This window comes from Chaetodon trifascialis, chromosome 14 (genome assembly GCF_039877785.1).
Source record: "Chaetodon trifascialis isolate fChaTrf1 chromosome 14, fChaTrf1.hap1, whole genome shotgun sequence".
In the NCBI taxonomy this organism is placed as follows: domain Eukaryota; kingdom Metazoa; phylum Chordata; class Actinopteri; order Chaetodontiformes; family Chaetodontidae; genus Chaetodon; species Chaetodon trifascialis.
In genome coordinates, this window is record NC_092069.1 from 15,294,412 (window position 1) to 15,300,793 (window position 6,382).

The following is a 6,382-nucleotide window of genomic DNA, read 5'->3' on the forward strand; positions in this document are numbered from 1 at the left end:
CTCCTGGGCTCTGCTGAGGTGCCCTCGAGCAGGGCACCTAACCACTGTCTGCTCAGGATGCTATTTGATGCAGCAGCCCCATCAGGCTGACATCTCTCCACAACTGTAGGTGCGGTTTGTGAATGTATTTGCATTTCAGGCCTGTGTGTGTAAATGAAAGAAAATAACGATGGGGTCAAAAAAAAAAAGATATTTCCAAGGGGGGATAAATAACGTAGCTTCTCTTCTTCGTCATCTTCAGATGAGCAGTCATTAAATGCTTTTCATGCTTGGAAACACTAAAATGGAAACTCTGTTGCTTACACTCCCGCTGTCCTGTTCATGGTGCCAACAAGGTGTTCATTATCTGGATCTCCGTCTGATCTGAGCTTTGTGTGAATATTTATGTAGACAGCCAAGGGGAGCTATTCTTTGTTACACCTCTGATAAATAGAGGAAAATGATTCAGACTTTTGGGATAAGCCTCATCAGCACTGATGCTGATAATGAGTATCAGATAAAAAGGCTAACTAGGCCAGTAATTAACAGAGTACAATCAACTGTGCATGCCCTATGTGAGAATATGTTTGGATTTTCTTTTGAGGCTGTAGCCAAAAATAGACACAATTTAAAATTAAAATACATTTGTATCTCCCAAAATCCTGCTGGGAAAAGACAGACAAGAAAGAAAACATTCTATCATTAGGCGCTGCCTGAAAAGTTGTTAAGACTCTCTCCCATGCCGAAATTTTTGTCAACAGGAGCCTGAAAAAACAACAGCCTCCGCTCCCAGAGCACTTGCTTCTTTCCTGGGCTTCGGGATAAAAAATCTGCTGATGTTTCCCAGCTCATTCAGTCCCGGCAGGACAGCCACCGGTATAAATAGTATCACAGCGGCCGAGGCAAAAACCCCGGGCAGCCTTTAAATCACAAACTGGGCAGTGTTCACACATTCTTTCAGCTCTGCAGCGTCTCCTGGCAAGCTGCTAAATGAAGAGCTTAAGACCCAGGCTGACCCTGACTGGCTACTCAGGCCTCAACTCCCTTATGAAATAATTAAACACGCTCCCAGCGAACATCTGCTATCCAGAGACGGAGCAGCTCAGTCAGTGAGGTCAGCAGAACCAAACACCAGCTTTCCTCTGCACCACTGACATGGCTTTATGTTTTCAGCACCATCTGCTTTTCAAAATGAAGGTTTTATCCTTTAAACCAAAACCAAACCAACCTAAAAATACCTAAACTGTTAGCTGTGTCAGTTTCAGTTTCTCCTTTCTGCTGCTGAAGAACTGCACTGGAAACCACAGCGAGCATGGCCATCCAGCAGGTACAGGGTGGTAACTTCATATGAAAAGCACATTGTTGTATATTTTACAGGACCTGGAAAAGCACAACCAGGCATATCAATGAGGGATCATAAAAAATCAGCTCAAGGAAAAAAACACTCAGAAAATAAACTGTGTTGTGAATGTAGCCTTTGCGTAACTAATCCATACTCTGCTTTTATTGTATCATATTTTCATTAAAGCCTCAAAAAGTTTTTTTTTTTTATTATTTTACAACCAAGCTGTGCAGAAGCTTACAGTAAAAGGATGCAAAAGCAGAGGCTGTCAGCCGCTTTCTTGAGCCGAACAGAAGCCTCATTCTCCAGCAGCGCGCATCCTCAATGTGGACCTTGTTCGCATGCAAACAGCCTTGAGTAGAAAGTGAGAGTGGTAGTATCGGGATCTGCTGTGGTTACTGCTGCTGTGTTTGAGCATCTTCAAGTGATTTAGTGAGTCACCAAACCGAAAGTGTCCATATCATCCGCTCCTTTGGTGCGCAATGTGCTATTTTCACTTTCCTTTAAAACTAAAGTCGACTTGGTGAAGTGGAACTAAATGCAAGCAGGCAGCTGCAGACAGAACAATAGCCAAAGCAGATGTCATACTGTACAAAGGGAACCTCTTGGAAAACATGCATGTAATCTGTATTTCACCAGGACAGAGCACAGGGTGTGCCGGCACACAAGCATCGAATATTAACGATTTGGCGCTTGAATGTTTGCAGAAACAGACAACATGTCATAGCAATAAAAGGGACTGCGGTTTGAGTAGGAGTCACTTTTTCCTAATTGAACTGCCATGACATCATGATTGTGTAACAGGTGGGATAACCTCACAATCCAGCTTCTTATGTCTCAAATAAGTGGAATGAATGACCTCTTTGTTTAAAATAATCAGCAACTAATTCGAACCGCTTGGCAGCCGAAACTTTCCAACACACAAGTGGATGAAATGGCACATCCTGGGCCAGGCGCAGGTCCATTACTGAAACATTCTTCAGTGGAGAAATTATCTCAGCTTCTCATAGACTGTTGACCACTTTACTTACTTTGAGAGTGCATTAAAGAAAAGCTTGTTACACAAATGAGGTAGCTGCACATGGGCATGAGCTGAACAAGCAGTGCCCGGTGAGCCTGAGTGGGAGCTGCGTGCTGTGGGGCTCCTAATGGGAGAGGGATGAGGAGGAGAGGGGAGGCAGAGGAGAGCAGAGGGCAGGGCAGTGAACTGTAACGAGCAGAGTCTTTTCTCACAAACTCTCAGGGGGGGAATTCAGTGAGTTCAGGGGAAACTAAGAGTGTTTATTTGAATGAATACTTGGTACAGACATGAGAGAATGAGACGAAGCTAGAACATTAAGATGCTTAGGATGCAGAATTTGGTTTACCAACTTATGGAGCTGTTTTTGTCGCTAAAGGCAAGTGTGCAGTTTATTTATGTGATTGAAATTCTACTCCAAATCCTGATTTGGGTCTTTCAGTCATGCAGCACTCTCAAAATTAGGAATAGAGAGTGAGCCATTGTCTGAACTGAGCTTTCTGATTAGCTGCAGATGTTAGACATCATCACCAAACGTACGGCCTTTGCAGCAGTCATCTCTGCATCTTGTACTGACAGAAATTATTTTCTGATATGTTTACTAGCTTTATTCAAACCAGGTCTGGCCTGCTACATATTGCTTCCAGGAAATAGACATATGCTTACACCTAAAGTCCAACACTGACAGAAGCTCTTGCCTTCTCCCGCTCATCCAGTTTTAGCAGTTACCAAACTAACGGTCAGTCATATAAATGGAACCACTATAAATTCCTATCACAAACTCACTGGAGCGTGCGTGACAAAGTTCAGCTCGACCTCGACTCCACTGCTGCTGATACCAGTTCTCTTACATACTGGGAAAGAGGCCGCTTGGAAGCTTAAAGACTCACCAGATTCAATCATCTGTTTGTTAGCTTGTTAGCCTGTTAGCTGTGAATGTTATTCCTGGCCTGCAGAGTTTCACAAATTTAGTGCTTGTGTGTACTAGTGTTCAGTAAGTAAGTAAAATGCAACTCACATGTTGTCAGCTTTATGTAGATGACAGCTTATATGGAGAAGATAATGAAGCATATTGGTTTACTTCCGTTCAATACCATTTTACGTTAGCGTGAAAGCTGTGTCAAAAAATAAGCAAAATACTGAATATATTTAGAAGTTTGGACCAGAATACATCCAGTAAAACACTTCCAAGAACAGCATAGAGGTACTTCTAATCTTGACTATTTATGTCCCTAAACGCCTCGTGATTCCACAAAATTGGATGGAATGGATGTTAAACAGCGTGTCAGCTGCAAACATCAGCATGTCTGGCTTATTAGCTTACTACCTACATTAGCAATACAGCTTTAGACTCACACCCACTGTGTGACATTTAAAGCAAGACAGAAAAAAGAATAGTTTTCGTCAGGAGGAAACATGCTGCAGTAATTCAACAGGAGTGGTCAATTTGAAGTCAGTCAGAAACTCATACATTATCTTGAAGCCAAGTGAAAACGTCAATAGGGTCAAAGGTCAGTGTTGGATGTAATTACACATTGTTCAGTCAACAGTGGAAATTCAATTAGCTGGTGGACATTAAAATAGTCGGCCGCATGTATGTGTCTCACTGTAATATGTGACCGGTACACTGTGTTGTATGATTGATTGTGTTCATTTTTCCTCACTGAGAAGCACAGAAATACGTATAGTCCTTCTTATCATCAAGTCATTAATATCATCACCAGTTTCCCATTAATATCCAATATATCTGAGCACTCCAGATGTGTCAGCCAGAGGAATGCTTGGGCTCATGAGTTTCATTTAACCTTGCCAACTCTGAAGGACACCCAAGACATGATGCTCTGTAGAAAAATTGCGTGACGTTTTCAGCCAACCCCCACCACACACACTGATCTGAGTGATGATGGCAAAGAGCTGGGGGTTTGCAGCTGCTTCACTATCATCATTAGGGGCAAGTGGCTTTTACAGTAATTATTACTCCTCTTAGGATTTGGCACTGCAAGCCCGAGCATATCGAGTGTCCCTGCTCTTCATTATATCTTGACAGGCAGTGTGTCAACATGCCCCATCTTCTCTTGGTTTCCTAGTTACCATAACCAGAGATGCTTAATCAAGCGTTCCACTTCCACTTTAAACAATCTCCTCATTGCTTGAAAGGGACATTTTATGTTGCATACTGCAGCACAAATATGTTCCATGTTATTTCATTGTATAGTATAGCATCTCATTTTATTTAGTGTCCCCTGAGACAGTATGAGGACACCTCTAGTGTGCTCTCAGCAGCTCTTGAGAAAAGGTCAGCGGCTCCTTCTGTGTATACTGCTGATCCTCTCTTCTGGTCCCCAAGCAATGTAAACCACAGGATATTAATTATTAAACCACAGGACAAACACATGCACTCAAACATGATTATGATCGCTGAAATCTTTGCAATTCCTTTCCTGTGGCCCCTGTTGGGAATATATAGCTTGTCACAAACATTGCTGCATATTGAGAAGGTAAACTCTTTATACACCAAAGAATACAGATTAAAGTGTATATTACATTCATTTGGCAGATGCTTGTGCCCAAAAAGTGCATTCAAGCTCAATCAGAACAAGTGTTGAATGTCGTTAAAAAAAATGGAAGTGCAAACCTCCCAAATGACCTGTGCATGTGCAAAAAAATCCAAAGCATTTCACAAAAAGCTGCAGGATCTACACACATCACAAGGTCACTGCAGGCATTTGAATGCACGCTGACTGTGCAAAGCATCTCATTTATCACAGCATCGTCATTTTAAACGAATTCAATATTCATTCCTCATCTTCATTTCAGTTTAATGGCCGCACTGAACACGTGCGGGGCAGGTCCAGTGGTTCCTCTGAATCCATTCATGTAGGGATTAATGGAGGACCAAGGGCGATGAGCTCTGTGACACAGCGATCATGTCAAAGAGTGCCGTCCTGTGTCTGTCCTGAGTGAAGAAGTGACACATTCCTGAACCCAGTACCTCTGAGAGGCGACCAGTGGACATAAATGAGATAAGTGCTGGGGGACAATATCAGACTGCTGGGTTGTATCTGTTCAGCTCATCCACACTGATTTAATTTAACTCAGGCTACAAATGTAACCAGACTGGATGTTCTGACTGAATCAGCATCTCTGTGGCACCATGAATCCAAATCAGGCTCATTGACAGTCCTGCAAAGTCCCAGAGTAACTGCTGTCACGGCGCGACTTCCCAGGCTGCATTCCATCTGTTCTGACACCACAACAGACCGGCTCAAAGCGTCTCAGGCATTTGAACTATCTGTGATCCAGAGCGATGGGATCATGGTGGCAGATAGCAGAGGATGAAAGTGTGCCTCAAGGGTGTTCGTAATCTGCGCTGTATTGCCTCTATTACACGATCAGCTTGACAATCTCGTGTCCTAATTCTGAACAGTTGAAAGGTCTGGCGAGTTCAAAGAGGACGATGAGTCGACGTTACAGTATGGTGCCGCGGAAAAGAATAAAGTCAAACCAGCATCTCGTGTGGAGCAAATCTGTCAGTATCCTCTGGGGAATGCTAATGGAGGGGGCAGTTCAGACAGACAGTGCACAGAATGGAGCCTTCACATCCATCATGGTCGTGCTTTTTCCTGACGAGATAGAATATTGGCCATATGGAAAAACTAATCATGGAATATGAATGCCGCAGTATACAGTAGCAAGTGGAAACACTGCATGAATATATGGGAGAAATGGAGGCTTCTCATCTCTTCTGTGTCAGATCAATATACAAGCCGATGGGGACATTTTACGTCCACCACAGTTTGGTTATTAAAAAGATATCCATGATGGATCACTTCATTTGTTTTATCAGGCTGGACCAAAAATTAAGCTAGGTGCCTGAACTCAGCTGAGTCTCTGTGATAAGGAATATCTTTATTGGCCTTTTATCCCCAAAAGTCTCTCTGAGTGAGCTTCTTGGTGCTGGTAGGCAGAGCTAGTCTAGCCATTTCCCCGTTTCCGGTCTTTGTGCTGAACTAAGCTAACCTAACTACTTACTGTGGTTTCAT